The sequence below is a fragment of the Pleurodeles waltl genome, chromosome 5 (assembly GCF_031143425.1).
Source record: "Pleurodeles waltl isolate 20211129_DDA chromosome 5, aPleWal1.hap1.20221129, whole genome shotgun sequence".
In the NCBI taxonomy this organism is placed as follows: domain Eukaryota; kingdom Metazoa; phylum Chordata; class Amphibia; order Caudata; family Salamandridae; genus Pleurodeles; species Pleurodeles waltl.
The window spans coordinates 1,859,994,913-1,860,017,886 of NC_090444.1; the positions used below are offsets into that span (position 1 = coordinate 1,859,994,913).

At 45.0% G+C, this 22,974-nt stretch overlaps 1 protein-coding gene across 2 annotated transcripts in view; it reads right to left on the reverse strand.

The window, feature by feature from the left end:
• Positions 1 to 19,836, reverse strand: part of LOC138296885 (solute carrier family 22 member 7-like) — a 248,671-nt gene extending 228,835 nt beyond the window's left edge. For both annotated transcript variants that reach the window (XM_069236379.1, XM_069236378.1), the window contains exon 1: positions 19,719 to 19,836. The gene's annotated coding sequence lies outside the window, so the exon portion shown is untranslated. The remainder of the gene's footprint in view (positions 1 to 19,718) is intronic.
• Positions 19,837 to 22,974: the final 3,138 nt, after the last annotated feature.

Here is a 22,974-nt window from a genome sequence, read left to right on the forward strand (position 1 = left end):
GAGAGAGTGATGCAGGCAGGGAGTAGGTGAGAGTAGCGTCCATGGGGTTAAACGGAGACTGGGAGAGCATAGTGACAGACCGCAGCAGTAGTATTTATCAATAAACATTCAATAAGGCTGTTTTATAAGAGTCTTCCGAGCATGGAGGCATTTCTGCCGTTTATGTACATTTGTGTAAATAGAGACAGTAAACTTACTCCGCGCACTTCAAGCACAGTTCTCATTAACTTATTTACAGGTATCAGTTTACTAGAATACATTGGAGCCTGCCTCTATTTCCCTTATTACAGGCGACTGGTGACATAGCTGCTCAACTGTAGTAAGTTATTACAGTTGAGTTCTGATGTCACAATGCCTGCTGCCAGAACCAGCTGCCAGGGTGAAAGGCAGGTCACCGAGCAGAAACAGGAAAAAAAGAAACAGTGATCAACATAAATGAGATATTTATCGCAGCTTATTTAATTTTTTTTACTAGGAGTTTGCAAGGTAGATAGGATCTCTTCATGCCTCTACACAATCAAAGCCACGGAATGTTTTTAACCTGGCTTACATTAAACTAATTCTAACATATTTCTTACAAACGTACTAACTGCTTTTTGATGTGTTTAATTTGACAGTGCATATTCTGCGTTTACGCTCTGTCCTCTATTGTCATCTCTCTGTGGACTTTTAACCACACCTGTGTCACACCTGTCACTGTCATTGGTTTGTGGGCTTGCCTTTTAAAATTTGCACCGACCAACTACTGAAAACATACGAGGCTCAATGTTTTCTGTCTGGTTCCTGGACTACTTTTTCTCTTTATTTTGCAGCGTGATCTCGCTGGGCAGTAGTCCGGCGCTTTGCATGACATCGATCCTGTTATATATGTATTTGTACTTTTGCCCGTTACATAGATAATTGCACTTTTACCGGTTACATGGACAATTGCACTTTTGCCGATAGGTTTCTTTGCAAGCAAACTTTTATTTCCCTTTGTGTGTCTGGGTTGCACTGATGGTGGCCGTCGGCTCTCTTATGTGAAACTTTTACTTTTTATTTTATATGGCAAGAAAAGTCTGGTTAGTGATATGAAACTGTTTTACTTTTCATTTTCAATTTAAGTGGCAAAAAAGTCCAGTTAGGAGTTTACAATGCTAATAGCTCTAACTCAAGCAAACGCAAGACCAATTGCATTGCAAATGCTTGTTTGATATTTGCATTACACACTGTAGAAAATAGACTACTACAAAATGTGCAAAATGTTATACCATAAAATAGTGCTCCCAAAATATAGATTTTAGTAATATGCAGACCGTACTTAATACAATTTTGTTTACATAAATGTCCCTTCAACACCTCTTTGGGGCAGTAAGCACTATGTAAATACAATTACAATTAAAAGCATTCACTTCACAGTTCAGTTTTTAACTCATTTTACTACCACTCAAAGGCAGGGCAAGGTTGTATACTTGGGTCACATCGTAGGCAGAGGCCAAGGTCAACCACTACAACCTAAATTCCAGACAATTCTGGACTGGGTAACTTCAATCACTCAGACCCAAGGCAGGACATTTCTTGGTTTGACTGGGTACTAAAGGAGATTTGTGAAGGGGTATGGTACCATTGTGGCACCCCTCTCAAAACTGACCTCCAAGAAAATACCAATGAAAGTAAACTGGACAGTGAGCTGTCAAAAGGCTTTTGACATTCTGAAGGAAGAAATGTGCTCAGCAAACTATCTAAAAGCTCCAGATTATTCAAAGCAATTCATAGTGCAGACTGATGCCTCTGAACATGGGATAGAAGAGGTCCTTTGCCAAACCAATGATGATGGCCATGACCAACCTGTCGCTTTCGTTAGCAGGAGGTTATCCCCCAGAGAGCAGCGTTGGAGTGCCCTTGAGAGGGAAGGCTTTGCTGTGGTCTGGTCCATGGAGAATTCAAGGTCATACCTGTTTGGTCTCTCACTTCCTTGTTCAAACTGACTACAGGCCTCTCAGATGGCTGATGCAAATGAAAGGTTAAAACCCCAAACCTACAGAGAATGGACTTTACAGTGGGACACAGACCTGGGACTGACCATGCCAATGTAGATGGTCTTTCCAGGTTCTTCCACTTAGACAATGAAGACTGTCTTGGGAAAGTTTAGTCTCATTCTCTTTTGTTTGGAGGGGGCGGGGTTGTGTAGGAAAGTGTCTCGTTTTGACATGGTCACCCCCACTTTTTGCCTGGTAAATGTTTAATTTATAACTAAAAGTGCACTGAGTTCCTGCTGTCCAGTCCCCAGTGCCAGATCTCTTTCCCAAAATCTGTGGAATTGTTACCCAATTAGCAATACCTTTGCCCCCCTGTAAGTACCTAGTAAATAGTACCTCTGGTACCTAGGGCATGGGTACCAAAGAGGGTCCCCAAGGGCTGCAGCATATATTGTACCACCCTAAGGGGCCCGCATCTTGCACCTGCAATCTGCTATTGCAGGCCGCGCGTCTTGGTGCAGCTAAAAGTTAAAATATGGCATGGCACACAGCCTGTGTGCAATATCCCCTAACACAGGGTATGCAATGTATGTAAGTTACCCCTACAGAAGGCCTCACAGATGAGGACATATCTGTACAAGCAGAAATGATCCTACTATATCATTGTCGATTCTTAGTCAGAGTGAGTGAGTGAACACGGAAACCATTTTAAGTATGCGTGCTGGACACTGGTCAATACGAGATCCCCAGCTACATGATGGATTTACTGAAAATAGGGATGTTTGCTATCAAAGAACCTTGTATTAATAATCCCTCACTGATGCCAGTGATTGATCTTTTAATACATGCACCCAGAGGGCACCTTAGAGCTGCCCCTTGAAAAACCTACCATTTACCCATGTGCTGCCTGACTAGTTCTAACTAGCCTGTCACCACCAGACTAGTTTCTTCCCCCCCAAGAGTGAGAGCTATTGTTCTCGAGTGGACACTAACAAAGCCTGCTCTGGCATGGCTGGTAGTACACCCCTTCCAACAGGATGACTGGCAAATCTGCATTCCAAGGCAGGAGGCTTCAAAGAAGAATTTTACCATCCTAGGTATGTAGATCTGGCTTTCTTCACAGGAGAGGATGCTGCCCCCCTAGCCTCTGGCCCCATTTGGCACCTAGACAGGTGGGTCCAGTAGTCAGGGAGTATTTTGAAAGTCTGCCATCTTAGTAATGCAGAACTAGGAACTTCGGGACAAGGTTATGCCCGCTTCCCACCAGAAGTGGTCATAAAGCGGGTGTAGTGACCCCAGGGGGAAGTAGCTCCTTGGCTATTACCCACATCCCCCTAAATGCCTCTAAATTCAGTATTAAGGTGAGCCAAGGCACCTAGAAATCACATTTCTGCAAAGAAGAAGAACACGTCAGAGCCGCAAAAAATGGAGGAAGAAACAACTGACTTGGCATGAGCCCTACCAGTCTGTCTACTGCTCCCACCGAATGGCACCACAGTCATCTCATCCTGCAAGCTGTTGTGCCTCTAAAAACCTGGGAGGACTGCCTGTCTTCAACAAAGACTCAGGAACTCCAGTGGAGCAGCAGAAGCTACTTTCCTACAAATTGCAGACACCCCAATGGACCTGAGAGGACTCAGGACTGCCAAAACCAGAGACCAGAAAAACCAGAAAGCACCATTGCACCCGTGCTGCCTAGCCCAAGCTGAAGTGGGCCAACAGTGCCAGTGTGGTCCCTCGGCCCTCCAAAGACAAAGCCCGCCTTGGACTTGCTCACTGTGGACTCTAAAATGTGGAAAGCAGCCTCTGTTGGGCGGCCCCTTTGACTGCAAGTGCTCCCGGTGATGAAAACCAGACACCTCAAGACACTTTAGCACATGTTGCCCCTGGCCGAAGGAGAAGAGGACCTAAGGTGTCTCCATGCCCCCAAGCAATGTGAAATCTGAACCAACTTGCTGGTTCAGCTCGACTGTCCTCACAGTCCAAATCTGTTGCCTCCTTTCAACTGGACATATATCCATAGAATAACATTGGGCACCTGAAAACGTGATGAAAAGCATTTCTGCACCCAGCCACCCCAGTGCCTCCCAAGGTGTCCTGTTGGTGCTGCCTTGGATCTTACCTCATACTTACCTTAAGTCCAGGAGATTGGTCCTGTAAGTCCCGGTACTAAATCTGTATGCAATATTTGTTTTTCCTCCATAGGCTAACATTGCCACCTCTTAAAAATACACTGTGTCGACTTTTGAAACCAGAAGGTATTTCTGTCGCAAAACCTGATCATATTGATTCTGGTGTCTAAACATATATAAAGATACATGTTATTTTTGTAAATTGGTGTGGATCTCCTTATTGAGTCATGTGTCTCATTTATTGACTGTGTGCCCATGGTAAATGTCTAATACTCCTCTCTGATAAGCATAAGTCTGGTCAACTATGCTACCCCCCAAAAGAATATCTTGGGATTGCTAGTGAAAGCCACTGTCCACTAGTAGGAGGACCTCTAAACTGTTTGCACGGTAAACCTAATTTTGGTATCCCATATAAAGAGTCAGCTTCCTACAGATTCCCATAATGGGCCCGATTCATAAAGGTAAACTTACTCGTAGTAAAGTTAATCTTTTGGTCTAAGATTAGACTTTTGGTCTAAACTTAGAACAAAAGTGTAAACTTAGACCAAAGGTCTAAATTTACTCTGGGTAAAGTTAGACTTTAGATCAAAACTTTTACCTTTGGGAATCAGGCCCCAAATGCCTAAACATACTGCCATTATATCAGGGCAAACTTATCCTAGTGGTGGACATCATCATGGCAGCAATGTCCAGGCATACTACAATTTACCATCATTATTTCAGGGCCAGACTTTTACAGGGTTGGAAGAGGCACGCCACTCCCGCACAGGTGCATGCACTCATGCACACACACAGATGCCTGCATCCTAGAGCACTCAAGAAGTTAATGTTCACCTAAGACATTTGTTAGGGGTGTAGGAGGCAGGCCTGGCTTGTAGTGGGTACCAGAGGTACTTACACCTTGTGCCAGGTCCAGTTATCCCTTATTAGTGTAGAAGAGGTGTTTCTAGCAGCTTAGGCTGATAGAAGGTAGCTATAGCAGAGCAGCTTAGGCTGAACTAGGAGACATGCAAAGCTCCTACTATACCACTGGTGTCATATGCACAATATCATAAGAAAACACAATACACAGATATACTAAAAATAAAGGTACTTAATTTTTATGACAATATACCAAAAGTATCTCAGTGAGTACCCTCAGTATGAGGATGCCAAATATACACAAGATATATGTACACAATACCAAAAATATGCAGTAATAGCAAAAGGAAGTAATGCAAGCAGTGTAAAGTTACAATAGATTCCAATAGGAGCACATAGGTATGGGGCAACTCAAACCATATACTCCAAAAGTGGAATGCGAATCACGAATTACCCCAAACCTATGTGAGCTTGTATAGGGTCACTGGGACTGTAAGAAAACAGTGAGGGTTAGAAAAATAGCCCACCCCAAGACCCTGTAAGGTAGTGTAAAGTGCACCTACAACCCCCAGAGAGCACAGAAGTCGTCATAGGGGGATTCTGCAAGGAAAACCAACACCAGCAATGCAACAACAGTGCATTTCCGGACCTGAGTACCTGTAAGACAAGGGGACCAAGTCCAAGAGTTGCGACAGTGTCGAGAGTGGGCAGGAGCCCAGGAAATGCCAGCTGAGGGTGCAAGGAAGCTGCCACCGGATGGAAGAAGCTTGGGGCCTCGTTCCGAGGCCGGCGGGCGGCGGTCGCCGCCCGCCGGCCAGAATGCCCGGTCAGAATGCCCTGCGGGGCACCGCCAGCCTGTTGGAGGTGCTCCCGCCCCGGGGTCGGAATGACCCCCTTGGTGTTTTGTAAGAACGAAGAGGACTAGGAACTTCCCCTTTGGAGGATGGATGTCCCACGTCGTGAAGAAGCTTGCAGAGGTCTTCCCACACAGAAAGACCGCAAACAAGCCTTGCTAGCTGCAAGGGTCGCGGTTAGGGTTTTTGGATGCTGCTGTGGCCCAGGAGGGACCAGGATGTCGCCACTTGGATGAGGAGACAGAGGGGGCGCCCAGCAAGTCAGGGAGCCCTCACAGAAGCAGGCAGCACCCGCAGAAGTACTGGAACAGGCACTTAGAAGAGGAGTGAACCGGAGTCCACCTGAAGTCTGAAAAGGGAGTCCCACGACGCCGGAGGACAACTCAGAAGGTTGTGCACTGCAGGTTAGAGTGTGGGGGACCCAGGCTTGGCTGTGCACGAAGGAAATCCTGGAAGAGTGCACAGGAGTTGGAGCAGCTGCAAATCAGGCGGTACCCAGCAATGCAGTCTAGCGTGGGGAGGCAAGGACTTACCTCCCCTAAACTTGGACTGAAGAGTCACTGGACTGTGGGAGTCACTTGGACAGAGTTGCTGAGTTCCAGGGACCATGCTCGTCATGCTGAGAGGGGACCCAGAGGACCGGTGATGCAGTCTTTTGTTGCCTGAGGTTGCAGAGGGAAGATTCCGTCAACCCACGGGAGATTTCTTCAGAGCTCCTGGTGCAAGAAGGAGGCAGGCTACCCCCGAGCATGCACCACCAGAAAACAGGCAAGAAAGCCGGCAGGATGAAGCGATACAAGGTTGCAGTAGTCATCTTTGCTACTTTGTTGCGGTTTTGCAGGCGTCCTGAGCAGTCAGCGGTCGATCCTTTGGCAGAAGGTGAAGAGGGAGATGCAGAGGAACTCTGGTGAGCTCTTGCATTCGGTATCTGAAGAATTCCCCAAAGCAGAGACTCTAAAGAGTCAGAAAAGGAGGTTTGGCTACCTAGTAAGGAAGATAGGCTAGTAAGAAAGGTAAGAGCCTATCAGAAGGAGTCTCTGACCTCACCTGATGGCACTGGCCACTCAGAGCAGTCCAGTGTGCCAGAAACACCTCTGTTTCCAAGATGGCAGAGGTCTGGGGCACAGTGGAGGAGCTCTGGGCACCTCCCCTGGGAGGTGCAGGTCAGGGGAGTGGTCACTCCCCTTTCCTTTGTCCAGTTTCGCGCCAGAGCAGGGCTGGGGGATCCCTAAACCGGTGTAGACTGGCTTATGCAGAGATGGGCAGCATCTGTGCCCATCAAAGCATTTCCAGAGGCTGGGGGAGGCTACTCCTCCCCAGCCCTCACACCTATTTCCAAAGGGAAAGTGGAGACCCCGGAAAGGCAGTTTAGCAGGACCCGGGTTCTGTGCTAGAGACCCGGGGGATCATGGAATTGTCTCCCCAATGCCAGAATGGCATTGGGGTGACAATTCCAGGATCTTAGACATGTTACATGGCCATGTTCGAAGATACCATTGTGACGCTATTCATAGGTAGTGACCTATGTATAGTGCACGCGTGAAATGGTGTCCCCGCACTCACAAAGTCCGGGGAATTTGCCCTGAACAATGTGGGGGCAGCTTGGCTAGTGCCAGGGTGCCCACACACTAAGTAACTTTACACCCAACCTTCACCCGGTGAAAGTTAGACATATAGGTGACTTATAAGTTACTTAAGTGCAGTGGTAAATGGCTGTGAAATAACGTGGACGTTATTTCACTCAGGCTGCACTGGCAGGCCTGTGTAAGAATAGTCAGATCTCCCTATGGGTGAAATGCTGCAGCCCATAGGGATCTCCTGGAACCCCAATACCCTGGGTACCTCAGTACCATATACTAGGGAATTATAAGGGTGTTCCAGTATGCCAATGTAAATTGGTAAAATTGGTCACTAGCCTGTTAGTGACAATTTGGAAAGAAATGAGAGAGCATAACCACTGAGGTTCTGGATAGCAGAGCCTCAGTGAGACAGTTAGTCATAACACAGGTAACACATACAGGGCACACTTATGAGCACTGGGGCCCTGGCTGGCAGGGTCCCAGTGAACATACACTAAAACAACATATATACAGTGAAAAATGGGGGTAACATGCCAGGCAAGATGGTACTTTCCTACAAGGGGTCCGAAGGGCACAATTTAAATTCAAAGCAAGGCAGCTCAGTTCTTCATCCTTTAGGGTCTCTAAGTTGAGTACTGTTAAACTGAGCTAGAATAACTTCTCTCATCTACAGAGCTTGGAACCAGCAGAAAGGTGTCTGTATAAAGTGTTGAACCTGTAATTCGGCAAGGTGATATTTCCTAGAGGGTTGCTAAGCTGGAAGTGGGCATTCAGTGTGATTGTGAGAGCAGGGCCTGATTGAAGACCTTGTGCTGTTAATCACAGTGTAAGTGTAGGACAGTGTTTGCATTGGTTTCTGAAATCTGTCATTTAGCACTTGCTGGGGACCTGCTAGCCCTGATTTCAGATCCCAGCTCTGTAACTGAATGCTGTGTATTGTTGCCCTGAACAACAGAAACTGATAAAGACTGAATCCCATAATCATAATGGGTAGATTCATCAATACTTTGCACCTGTGTAACAACACCTAAAGCGATGCAAACAAGTGCTGATTTGTTATGTATTCTCAGAGGCCCCACCCATCTGCTCTGCATCTTCAAATGCGAGCAGATAGAACAAAGGCAGAGGGCTGCATTGGACACCAGGAAAGGAGGATTGTCACTGACTTCCAAAGGTTACAAAAACACCAAGGAATGACTCTCCCCTCAGAAGCACTTTAAGTGTGAGTTTCATGATTTAAGTTGTGCTATGTGCCATCATTTACTTTGAAGACCTATATTCCTGTGTATTTGGGGGTATCTAATGGGGATACACATTTCGAGGGGGCTGCTATCTCCATCCCTGGAATTGAGTTAGCTAATGCTGAGATATCTTTAATGACATGGAATTTAGCGGGACTTGATAGGAAGCTGGGAGATCAAGAGTGGGTTACTTATATTAACTGACAGGATGTTTGTTTTTTCCAAGAAACTTGGGCAGAGTAAAAGACGTATATGCACAGGTTTTTTGCATATAGCATCCAAGCTCAACCTTCTGAGAAGGGCCTAGGTCGTGGAAAAGGAGGTCTATTGATGCTTTTAAATAAGAAGCTACAATGTGACCACCTGTTAGTACAAATAGATTCAGTGGATATAATGGGAGTTCAACTCACATTCCACCGGGATTTTAAGATCATTTTAATTAATGTCTATGCTCCTTCTGCCCCTCGGGGTTCTGAGTCTCAGACTTTAGCTCAATTCTCTGAATTTCTGGATTCCCTCTACCCTTCAACCTTATTAGTAATAGCAGGTGATTTGAATTGCACCTTGGAACCCTCCATTTTGAATAGTGGATTAACGGACGAAGAAGACGAACTGTGGGGAATCCCACAATTAACGAATACTTGCCAATGTACTCGTTCCTGTGTGGCCTCCCAGTTGGCTTCCTTACAATGGTTGTATGCCTTCTGACTTAAACATGGCGCCTACATTTAAACGAGGTATGTCCACTAGTGTTATTGATTATTTCCTAGTGGACGTTAGGTTGCGGCCTTTACTAAAAGATATGAAGGTGGAACCCCAGTGTGAGAGTGATCATAATCCCTTGCTTCTTACCTTATGTGGGGATGTGTTTAGGAGGTCACTGCACGTTCAACGTACAGTGGTTCCTACCCCACTGTTGAATAATAAACACACAAGGGTTTGTTGGCCGAAAGTACTGTCTAACCCCTATCTAATACGTGGGATTTATAAATCGTTTGTTGATGAGATAGCAGTTTATGAGGGATATGAAGTTAATGACATCCCTATTCTTAGTATTCACAAAGTAATGTTGAAGAAATTGCAGAGTTTTTTAAAATAAAAATACTTACTCTAAGTCATTAGTTGTCAATATGACTAACAATGAATGGTTCAATGAGGACTGTATAAAGGCCAAGTCTGTGCTCAAAACTGAAATTATGACTGGCTCCCTAGGGGAGATTCAATCAGCTAGATGTATATATAAGAAGGCTACAACACAAGTAAAAAAGTTATGGGAAGATTCTATCTGGCAGGACCTGCTTGCTGCAACTAAATCTAATAATAATATGTTGTTTTGGGAACTACTGTCCAAAAGACAAAGAGGGGGCAAGAGCAGTATTAGGAATCATATACAACCTGAGACCTGGGTGATTCACTTCACCCAACTTTATGTTATTCCCTCCAATTCTTTAACTTGTAATCGACAAATTGGTGACTCAGCTTTTCTATTGACAACCAGTCTGAGTGATTTCCCAGACTTACCTAGCTTGGATACCCATACCCCTGAGGGTTGTATCTTTTTTCCTTAGAGGAAACAATAGCTGCAATCAACTCTTTAAAATCAGGTAAGGCATCTGGCCCAGACAAGATACCGGGAGATTTATATAAATCTGAACCAATTATTTGGTCCTGGTATATAAATCTGATTTCGAACAAAATTGCTGCAGGTGGTGCAATTCTGAGTACTTCGAAAGGAGCTGAAATAATCCCTATTTATAAACAGGGCAATGCAAACTTGCCAACCAACTATAGACCCATTAACCTTATTGATAATTTACAGAAAAGTTTTGCTAAACAGCTTTTCTAGAGGCGAATAAATTGGGTATGAGATCATCAGGCCCTTTCCTCGTTGCAGGCGGACTTTCGCCCTAAAATTAGCACAATAGATCAGGTTTATAGATTGGTGCTTTTACATTGGAAGTATGTAGTCCTTGCCAAGCAACACCTACATGTTGTTTTCGTGGACCTTCGATCTGCTTTTGATTTGGCCCCAAGAGAAAAATTATGGGAAGTATTACATAGGCTGGGTATTCCATCTAATATAATTTATCTCCTACGGCGGTTGCACGAGAACACTTATGCGCAAGTGAGATGGGGTGATCAAGGAGAGTTGACAGAAAAAATCCCTATTCAAAGGAGAGTACGTCAGGGCTGTGTCTTGGCCCCTATTTTATTTACCTTATTTATTAATGAGGTGGTACAAACACTGTTTTCTTGTCAAAAATGATGTTCCCACATTGAAAGTGCAGAAGATCCCTATCCTACTTTTTGCTGATGATTCTCTCCTTATCTCCAAGGCCCCTATGGACCTCCAAATCCTTGTTGATCAATTTAAATCCTTTTGCATGGATTATGGCTTGGAGCTGAATGTTAATAAAACTAAATTAATGGTGTTCAGCTCCGGTTCTTGTAAGAGATGCACTATTAATTTGGATGGGACTCTTTTAAGTCAGGTTAGATCCATAGATTATTTGGGTGTGAGGATATCAAGTAATTTACACTCGGAGGATCAGATTAGCAAAAGTGTGGGGCTCCTTCAGAATAAAGCAGCCGCTATCTTGCACTTTTATAAATGTTCTGTATCCAAAGCTGTATCTCCAGCTATTAAAATCCATTTGGCAAAGGGGATTTTTTGACTGCAAAAGATTATCTGTGGGAGAAAATAATTTTGCCAGGGCTCTAACAGCATGCCCTAGTAGCACACCTCTGACCCCAATGTTCCTGGACCTTGGGTTTAATCGTATAATGGATCTGATAGTCCTAAAACCTTTACTTTACTGGATAAGGATTTGGACCTTTCTTGATCTATTAAAGAGACCGAATGTGACTAATATTCCATGGGTTAAACACGTGTCAAACTGGTTCTGTAACCTGGGACTGGGAAGTTTCTGGGAAAACCCATAAAACTTGAAAAAATCTCATAAAACCATTTTGAAAACAGCTTTTTGGTCCCATGTAAGAAATGACTCTATTTGTTGCAAATCCCATGGTCGTCTGACCAATTTATTTATCGACTTCAAGTGGTACCCTCAGTATGAACCATATTTAGATCTTATACCTGACTTATTGGGGAAGGGCCTGTATGCACATTTTCGTTTTGGGAGTTTACCGCTGTTGTCTTTATCAAGAAGCTGGGGACCAACTTTATCTTCTGACCTATGCCCAGCTTGTTGTGGTAGTTCAGAAACTGTAGAACATTTTATGTTCTTTTGTCCTGCGTATTCTACTCCACTGTCAAAATGCATTCGCACAATCTGTCGAGACTTGGGTTTGAACCAGTGTTGGACAGCTATAAGGATTTAAAAAAGTGATACTTCCAAATTTCTAATCCTTGCCGTTAGCAGGTTTCTTGTGGCCGCTTGGCATATACGAAGCCATTTTATAAATAATCCTTTTACGAATTAATTTTAGGTATATAAGTATCTTAAATTCATGAAGTTTAAGACTGTATTTTATTAGTTTTATGTTCTATATTTTTGTGTGTGTTTTTTAAACTTCGAAACTAAATTGTATTATGATGACCGAATAAAGCTTGTTGTTGATTAATTGACTCTCCCCTCAGAAGCACTTTAAGTGTGAGTTTCATGATTCAAGGTGTGCAGTAGTGTCATGACCACACAAACTTGCCAAGTCAAATCAAAGAAGTGCATGAGAAAAGCAAAGAGATATCCTCAGTGGAGACAGCAAAGCCCAAACTGGAAGAAGGTTTGCAGAGTAATCTTGCGCTTATTTCAAAGGAAGAATCAAGAAGAGAAGATCCAAGATGGCCGCTGTGAGTCCTGAAGGTTAGTTACAGTTCTAGTCTTGCAATCGGTTGGTTGCTAGGTTACGAGCTCTCCAGCTGGAAGCCTTGCAATTCAACTGAGGTCTGACAGGAATCAGCTGTGTGGAGAGAGAGCGCGCTTCAGAACAGAAACTCCTGTGAGGTAAAATTACATTTGAAGATTATATTACAGAAAACTGATAAATATTGTCAAGGTTTATTCGAAGAGTTTGATAGTAGACCGTTCCCGTGGAAGTCGGCAAGGCTACAGAGTTAATGTTTGAATTAACCTTATGTTTACAAGGTTCTTGTTTAAGATATTAAAGTCAAAGAAAAAATGAACTTTAAAAGAGCAAGCATCTACAAATGTCAAGGTTATAAACGAAGGCCAAGTTTAAAGGAGAAACGAACTGTTAACAAATAAGCATTTACAAATTCAATGGTAATAAACCAAAATAGAGTTTAAAAGAGAAACAAACTTAAATAAACAAGCATTTACAACTACAAGTTATCGACAGATGTCGAAGTAAGGAAGGAGAAACTAACTGTAATAAACAAGCATTTACAAATACAAGTTATCAACAAATGTCGAAGTAAGAAAGGAGAAACAAACTTTAATAAACAAGCATTTACAAATACAAGTATTGACAGAAGTCACAATAAGACAGGAGAAATTAAATAACATCAGCTGATTTGAAGAACGCATTATCACCAACTATATATATATATATATGTATATATATATATATATAGCAACATAAAACCAATCTCTAACAAAGGTTGAGAAGTTCTTCCAGAATCAGTAATAAGCATTTTTTTAAGAAGAGCTATCATTTATAGAGAGAAGCAAGGCTACAGAGAACTCAGGGTGAGTGAAGAAATAATAGAATTAAAGAGAATTAAGTGTTGAGAGTAGAAAGTGAAAAACTGATGTTGTATGTCCCTAGTAATTGCGACTGTGACTCTTGCAGGTGCTGCATCCAATCTTAGATGTGAAGAGGCAGACTGAGTACTGGCGTTCATCATCTCTGTGGCAGTCTCTCTACCATCCCATTCCCCTTTCCCCCTCCGGGGTACTCAGCACGAAGGATTAATATTCGTTGTGAGTAGCTCGGGTCGGGACTGAGGAGTTATCTTCTGCTTCTGAGGAAATCGAATTGAAGTATCCTGACAAGTAGGCAACACATTGTCAATGTGCTATGTGCCATCATTTACTTTGAAGATCTATATTCTTAATTTGTTTGCTTCTAATTCAATCTGTAAAAGCATATGGACCTGATTATGTGATTTATTCACGCTTTATAAATGTTTCTTCCCTATAAATTGTAACTAATTGAGTTCAAATGTCACTCTAGGACAACACTGAATAATCAAAGTACTGCCATTATTCTGTATTCCAAATGACTCCCTTATAGGCATTTATGTTTACCTTATTATAGAAACCAAAGCCCACATGAGAACACTGGGTTGTCTTTTTGTGTACACTAGTGGGTCTACAGTAATTATTGTGCCACCCACATAACTAACCCTTTACATTTTGTCACAGGCCTGCAATTACAGCCTGTGTGCAGTTTTAAAACTACCAACTTGTCTTGGCAAAATAAAAAAAAATTAGAAGCCCAAAACTCCCTTTTTAATGCATGTAAGTCACCACTAAACTATGCCTTAAACAGCCCGTAGAGCCAAGTGTGTTTTATTCAAAAAGTTGAACATTTACTTTTAGGGTTTACCTGTCCTGGTAGTGAAACTCTCACAAATTAGTTTTTCACTGCTGTAAGGCCTATCTCTTCCATAGCATAACATTGGGTTACGTTATTACATTTACTAAATGGTAACATTTTTTGGGAACAGGTAGAAAGTTCATGCTTGGTGTCTAAATTATTGTAATTTACTATTCTCTTTAATGGTAAAGTCCATGTTAAGTCACAATTCTGAAAATGTCACTTTTAGAAAGTTGGAATTTTTCTTGTCTTAACCCTTTTGGTGCCTGCAGCCTATACCTTCGGACACATGACAGTTGGCCTTTGTGTATTTCTCCCAGACAATAATACAAAGAGGAACTAGATTTTGGGAGGATGGAGTGCACATCCCCACTCACATTTCAGAGGAGCAGCTTCAGCACACACACAAAGAGCTTCACAATACCCTTTGTTACCCCAGGCCTCTGGAGCCTCAGCAGGGAGGAACGATTTTTCAGGACCTTCCACTTCAGGTCTTCAGGTATAAAAATAGGATCCTCAGATTCACACTTCAGTACATTCCTGAACCTGTGGATAGTACAGAAGAAGTCCTTTGGCCTGCTGCCAGAGGACTGCTCTGCTACTTGAGGCCAGTCCTGCTCTTTGAGAAGGAAGACTGGACCTACTCTCTTTATCCTGGGCAGATTGACTGAAAGGATTAGTTGCCTGACTTCCTGTTAAGAGCTAATGGGGCATAACAAGTTGCAGAGGCCTTTCTGCAACTGCTGGAATGGTCCTTGGATGACTTCAGTTATCCTGTGAATAAAAGGAGAAATCCTGACGTTCTGGGCTCTAAGTGACCACTGTTTGTGCTGACAGCCTGGCGCCCACAACGATCACCAATGTAAAGTACTGGTGGATCCAGACTGCCAGTAATGACTGGGAGACGCAAGATCTGTATTTCAAGCTACAGATTCAACAGCTCATGGTGACCACAAACGTGAATGTCCAGCAATGACCGTCAGCGATGCATGACAGGATCTGCTCAGCCTGTTCCTCACGCTACAGCAACGATCAACCACAACGCTCCTCGCAGCCTCCGCTGCAGCAAACTGGACCCTTCAGACAGGATTTTAAGACTTTACATCCAATTTAGGCAAAGACTTAATGATTAATTCCAGGGTAGTTGACACAAGTGGCTGAAGATGTGTTTGTTAGACAAGGAAATTGTTAAGAATGTGTGCACTCTAGCGCACTATGAGTTGCCGTTCATACCGATTTGTCAGTGCAGAAAGCACTCCCGGCACTAGATCACAGGGCAATGTGCATTTTTTGCACCCATAGGGGAAACTACGTGGAATTTTGAGAAGTTTTTTATGTAACTCCGTAGACTTTCACAAAGAGAAATTCCACAACTTACACCCATACCTGGCGGAGATGTGTAAGTCTACACTTTTGGATAACTTTACAGTCAGATTTTGAGAATAGCCAAAGTGATAGAATTACTCAAAAGTGTAAATTATAATGTGAAATACTCATAAGTTTAATTTACCTCTGCGATACCAAACATGGCCAAATTCGGAGTTACTATTGTGAAGCTGGACATAGGTAATGATGTATGTCTAGTGCATGGTAAAAATGGTGTCCCCGCACTCGCAAAGTCTGGGAAAATGGTCCTGGATGTTGTGGGGGCACCTCTGCTAGTGCAGGGGTGCCCTCACACACAGGTACTCTGCACCCAGCCTTCAGTGCTAGAAGGCCTGCAATATGGGTCAGGTATAAGTGACCTGGTGCAGTGTAATGGCAGTGAAAGGGTGCATGCACCTTTTCACGCAGGCTGCAATGGCAGTACTGCAGAAGCCTTTGCATGGGCTCCCTATGGGTGTCAAAATAAATGCTGCAGCCCATAGGGATCCCCTGGAACCCCAATGCCCTGGGTACCTAGGTACCATAAACCAGGGACTTATAAGGGGGCACCAGTATGCCAATTTTGAATGAAATACTGGGTCACCAGTAAGTAGTGACAAAATTTACAGACGAGAGCAGAATCACTGGGGTCCTGGTTAGCAGGATCCCAGTGACACAGTCTAACACACTGACATGAGGCAGAAAATGGGGGTAACATGCCAAAAAGAGGGTACTTTTCTACACAGGTGACTTGCTGCCCTGCGCCAAAGGCCCACAAATATTGTTTTTTTTTTTCCAGGTTTCGTAATCTCAGAACAAGGAATGTGGCTCTAAATAAAATAAAGACTGACTGAGACTGACCCTCACCAACCAATGTAAAAGAGGTACAAGAGTTCCACAAATCCCAAGAAGCATTGCCTACAACTCACTTCACAAAGGCTGGCATTAGGTTCAAATGGCATTGAAAGTAGGAAGAAGCCTCACTGAGTTTAAGGGATTGTTTACTCTGATACTGCAGCACCAGTGCTGTGATCTTGCTTTCATTGTGGAAAACAGATGCATAAGCTTATGGTATACGAGATCCTGTCTGAAAGACATTCAGAGACTGAGAAATTACCCCTCAGAGCCAAAATAAATATACACCATCTTTGCTGGCTGTAGAAGAGGCAGCAATACTTGGAAGGAGCAATACACAAAGATGTATAAGCAAGGTCCAGAGCTAGGAAACATTACTGATGAGCACTCCAGGTCAAGAAGACAGAAACAGGCACCAGACCCATGCAGGGACACTCAACATATGGATGTAATGTAATAAATATGCCATCACAGCCATGCAGCATGCGTCTCCAGGCAATACAAACCATGCCTCCTGCCACTTTGCATCTGTTGTTCCCTAACATCTTTAATGACAAATAGGACTCTAACCATACCCCATCCCCTTCTGTGTCCGAGAAATAGTAAACTATGGGCCTCATTACGACTTCCGCAGTCTTACTAAGTGCTGGCAGTATATGTGGCTCCCTATTATGACAGGGTTTCCGTCCGCTGGCCCAGCGGAAAAGTCACGTCAACGTTGCAGCCGCTCATAATAGAGCCGGTGGCAATGTTGATGTGCAGCGGGTGCAGCAGCACCTGTCGCACATTTCACTGCCCGAAATTCAGGCAGTGAAATGCGCGATGGGGCTGTGCCTATGGGACCCTGCACTGCCCATGCCAAGTGCCAAGTGCATGGGCAGTGCAAGGGCCCCCAGGGGCACCCCAAGTCCCCCTTTCCGCCAGCCTTTCCATGGCAGTGTTTACCGCCATGGACAGGCTGGCGGTTGGGTACTCATAATCCCATAATCTGGGGATTATGACCGCCTGGCGGTCAGTTGGAGGGGCCAGCGGTATGCCTCTGGCTAAAGCACCACGGTCATAATTCACTGCCGGTAGACTCACGCTGGCTGCCAGGGCCATAATGAGGCCCTATGTCTCCCCCACCAGTTACTTCAAACCTCAAGACGGAGGACGGAAACTCTCATCTTTATGATGGTCCTCCAAGAATCAATAGATATAATCCATGCCACCAAATGATAATATATACTAACTCACTACCTGCTCTCTTGTCAATAGGACAGACATACAATGAATATTGAGTACCTGTGGCACAGATACAGACTACATCCGCCCTCTCGACTAGTTACTCAATATTAACCAGACATCCCTGTGAAGACCAAAGAAACCTGCCACAACTGCTGGTCCGCAGGGGACTATAACAAAGTCCAACCTGCAAACCTCAAATAGTCCCATACCCTGAGCACCCGCATCCTATAGTAGGAAAATGGGTGATAAAGATGAAGGGACTGTTTTCACATTATGGCCCTCAGTACGAGTTTGGCGCGTAGCGGAGGCTGCCCGCCAAACTCATACCGCAGTCTGACTGCCAGTGAGGCCAGAACACCGCCAGTCCTATTACAAGTTTCCAGCTGGACCGGCGGGCAGAAACAGCATTCCTGCAGGCCCAGCGGGAAACAGGGCCTTCACATTGACACCGGCTCGTAATCGAGCCGGCGGCAATGTGGCAATGCAGCTGGTGCAGCAGCACCTGCCGGTACTTTCCAATGTCGGTAATTCAGGCAGTGCAAATCACGACGGGGCTGTCCATGGGGGCCCCTGCACTGCTCATGCCATGTGCTTTGGCAATGCAGGGGCCCCAAAGGTGCTCCCGACCCCCCCCAGTGCATCCTCCATGAAAAGGGCTGGCGGATTGGGCATGCAGCACCATCCGGGTGGATTACAACCACCGAGACTGCCCGGCGGTCGACTGGCGGGCACCTGGCCAGAGCGAGTCTGGTGGTCTTAAGACCCCAGACTCGTAATGAGGGCCTATGTCTTTTAAAGAACGAGCAGATAAAGGAGGACTATAACACAGCGGCTCTGAGCAGATCTCTGGGCCTCTTTCACTCTTTCTCAACACCTGTTACCTCTTGCGGACAAACAAGAGCACAGATTGAACAACCTCTTCCCACAACAAGCATAAGAAGCAGGACTGAGCTTCAGCATACCACAAACATACTACCACATGCTGCGTCTGATAACACAATAACCGCACCTCGGTGGTTATGTCATGTGAATTTGTAACCACTCTATCACCTTCTATGGTATCCCGGCGGTGTGTTTTCATTTCATCATACATGATATGTTAACACTTCCCAACATGGAAGCAATTCAAAGATAATGCACTTTTTACCGCATAAGTAGACGTGCCATGCCACCCATGCGCAGAAGTGCTTCATTGCCCCACATAAGACAGCAAGGGCCAGACGTACAAAGCACTTTTTCAATTGCAAACAGCCCGATTCGCAGAATGGGCTATTTGTGACCAGAAAAATAGTTCTTGGGGTGTACGAAGCCCAAATTGTGATTCAGTAACTTGGTACCGAACAGTAATATGGGTTTTGCGATTCGGTATTTGGAAGGGCAACGTGTTGAGGGCGTCCTGTCCTAATACCTAATCAGAATGGTATGTACTAATGTTTTGTGATCAAAATGAGGTCGCACAATTTTCACAATTTACCTCCAACTCAAAGTAGATGGTCACCCATTGGGATCCCTTCCCCTTTGTTGATCCAAAGGACCACTGCTCACTCTTCAAAAATGAAAAGAAAACTTTTTTTTCTTTTTAAATGCATCCCCTTTTCCTTTAAGTAAATATGTGCTGCATTTACCCCCCAAAAAAGATTGCTTTATTAAAAAGCAATCACAGACATGGTGGTCTGCTGACTACCATCCTTGTTATTTTTGCTATTTCCAATGGGTCGCCAACTTTTGCCTACCTCATCAATATTCATGAGGTAGGACTAGTTGAGACCCACTAGGAATTTTAAAAAGTGTAAAACACTCTTTAGTACATTAGCGTTTGCAGTTACCTAATAGCGAATCGCAAAAAAATGCTATTTGGTAATTGCAAACACTAATGTTAGCACATTTGGCCCTAAGTGCTTCACAGATGCTATAATACAACACTATGTAGTGCACGTGTACATGCACGGGGGCGGGTATGCTCTGGAGTCTCAGCGCTGCCAAAGACTCTGCTGTGATCCTCTACAACAACAGAGCATAACATGAGACCTGGGACTACGGGGCTCCAGGGGCAGCTCGCCGGCCCTGGGGAAGTACAGTCAGGGAGGCGTATTTTCTCCAAGTAATAATGAGCAGAAGTTACCTTTTATCAGGGGATATGTGCGAGCAAATCCTGTTCCGCCCGCAGTGTCTCGATGTGGCAGAAAACTCTACTTCAGATCCAGTTCAGAGAGAGACGTCAGCTCGGGCCAGTGTCTTGAAGCAACTGCACTTAATGATTGATTTTTGGGACAGTTGACACAAGTGGCAGATGTGTTTGTCTAACAACAATAAATTGTTAAGAATGTGCCTGGTATGTAGAGTCCTACCCGTGCCCGCAGGTGATCTGCAGTTAACTATTTAACTGCTGGTATTTCATTACTCAATGTATTTCTTTCCATTTGCCAGTTTTTTCCACTGCCCTAAACCCTGGAGACCTGGAGACAGAGACAATGGCTGCATTGCCCCCGGAGAAAATGTCATTCACCCTACATAGACATGTGCAATTATAGCCACATACGTAGGAGCACAGACCGCCAGTGACAGCCGCAGAGCTAAACGAGCATTGGCAAAGCCAATAGCTCTCGCTTTTTAAAAAAGTTCCTGTCACAGAGGAATGAATGAGACCGGGACACCAACGGATAGGTCAGTAAGTTTTATCTATTTAGATCGATCTCTCTCTCTCTCTCTCTCTCTCTCTCTCTCTCTCTATATATATATATATATATATATATATATATATATATATATATATTCATGTATATACATATATTTTGTTCGCAGTCTCCTAGGTGTCCTCTGAATCGTTTCCTCCTGGTGAACTGGTGGGCCTCGCTGTCAAGTGGAGGGATGAGACAGAGGCCTTTAAACACTCAGGTCTCAATCTCCGTTTCACCAATTCACATTGGCATACTGGAACACCCTTATAATTCCCTAGTATATGGTACTGAGGTACCCAGGGTATTGGGGTTCCAGGAGATCCCTTTGGGCTGCAGCATTTCTTTTGCCACCCATAGGGAGATCTGACAAATCTTACACAGGCCTGCCAGTGCAGCCTGAGTGAAATAACGTCCACGTTATTTCACAGACATTTTCACTGCACTTAAGTCACTACCTATGTATAGCGTCACAATGGTAACTCTGAACATGGCCATGTAACATGTCTAAGATCATGAAATTGCCTCCCCAATGCCATTCTGGCATTGGGGAGACAATTCCATGATCCCCCGGGTCTCTAGCACAGAACCCGGGTACTGCCAAACTGCCTTTCCCGGGTCTCCACTGCAGCTGCTGCTGCTGCCAACCCCTCAGACAGGTTTCTGCCCTCCTGGGGTCCAGGCAGCCCTGGCCCAGGACGGCAGAACAAAGGATTTCCTCTGAGAGAGGGTGTGACACCCTCTCCCTTTGGAAATAGGTGTGATGGCTGGGGAGGAGTAGCCTCCCCCAGCCTCTGGAAATGCTTTGATGGGCACAGATGCTGCCCATCTCTGCATAAGCCAGTCTACACCGGTTTAGGGATCCCCCAGCCCTGCTCTGGCGCGAAACTGGACAAAGGAAAGGGGAGTGACCACTCCCCTGACTTGCATCTCCCAGGGGAGGTGACCAGAGCTCCTCCAGTGTGCCCCAGACCTCTGCCATCTTGGAAACAGAGGTGTTGCTGGCACACTGGACTGTTCTGAGTGGCCAGTGCCAGCAGGTGACGTCAGAGACTCCTTCTGATAGGCTCTTACCTTTCTTACTAGCCTATCCTCCTTCCTAGGTAGCCAAACCTACTTTTCTGGATATTTAGGGTCTCTGCTTTGGGGAATTCTTCAGATACCGAATGCAAGAGCTCACCAGAGTTCCTCTGCATCTCCCTCTTCACCTTCTGCCAAAGGATCGACCGCTGACTGCGCAGGACACCTGCAAAACCGCAACAAAGTAGCAAAGACGACTACTGCAACCTTGTATCGTTTCATCCTGCCGGCTTTCTCGCCTGTATCCTGGTGGTGCATGCTCTGGGTGTAGCCTGCCTCCTTCTTGCACCAGGAGCTCTGAAGAAATCTCCTGTGGGTCGACGGAATCTTCCCCCTGCAACCGCAGGCAACAAAAGACTGCATCACTGGTCCTCTGGGTCCCCTCTCAGCATGACGAGCGTGGTCCCTGGAACTCAGCAACTCTGTCCAAGTGACTCCCACAGTCCAGTGACTATTCAGTCCAAGTTTGGTGGAGGTAAGTCCTTGCGTCCCCACGCTAGACTGCATTGCTGGGTACTGCGTGATTTGCAGCTGCTCCGGCTCCTGTGCACTCTTCCAGGATTTCCTTCGTGCACAGCCAAGCCTGGGTCCCCAATACTCTAACCTGCAGTGCACAACCTCCTGAGTTGTCCTCTGGTGTCGTGGGACTCCCTTTTGTGACTTTGGGTGGACTCCATTTCTCTCCTCTTCTAAGTGCCTGATCCAGTACTTCTGCGGGTGCTGCCTGCTTCTGTGACAGCTCCCTGACTTGCTGGGCGCCCCCTCTGTCTCCTCATCCAAGTGGCGACATCCTGGTCCCTCCTGGGCCACAGCAGCATCCAAAAACCCTAACCGTGACCCTTGCAGCTAGCAAGGCTTGTTTGCGGTCTTTCTGCATGGGAACACCTCTGCAAGCTTCTTCAGGACGTGGGACATCCATCCTTTAAAGGGGAAGTTCCTAGTCCTCTTCGTTCTTGCAAAACACCAAGCTTCTTCCATCTGGTGGCAGCTTCCTTGCACCCTCAGCTGGCATTTCCTGGGCTCCTGCCCACTCTCGACACTGTTGAGACTCTTGTACTTGGTCCCCTTGTCTTACAGGTACTCAGGTCCAGAAATCCACTGTTGTTGCATTGCTGGTGTTGGTTTTCCTTGCAGAATCCCCCTATCACGACTTCTGTGCTTTCTGGGGGTTGTAGGTGCACTTTACACCTACCTTACAGGGTCTTGGGGTGGGCTATTTTTCTAACCCTCACGGTTTTCTTACTGTCCCAGCGACCCTCTACAAGCTTGCATAGGTTTGGGGTCCATTTGTGGTTCGCATTCCACTTTTGGAGTATATGGTTTGTGTTGCCCCTATACCTATGTGCTCCTATTGCAATCTATTGTAACTTTACACTGCTTGCATTACTTACTTTTGCTATTACTGCATATTTTTGGTATTGTGTGCATATATCTTGTGTATATTTCTCATCCTCATACTGAGGGTACTCACTGAGACACTTTAGGCATATTGTCATAAAAATAAAGTACCTTTATTTTTAGTATATCTGTGTATTGTGTTTTCTTATGCTATTGTGCATATGACACCAGTGGTATAGTAGGAGCTTTGCATGTCTCCTAGTTCAGCCTAAGCTGCTCTGCTAT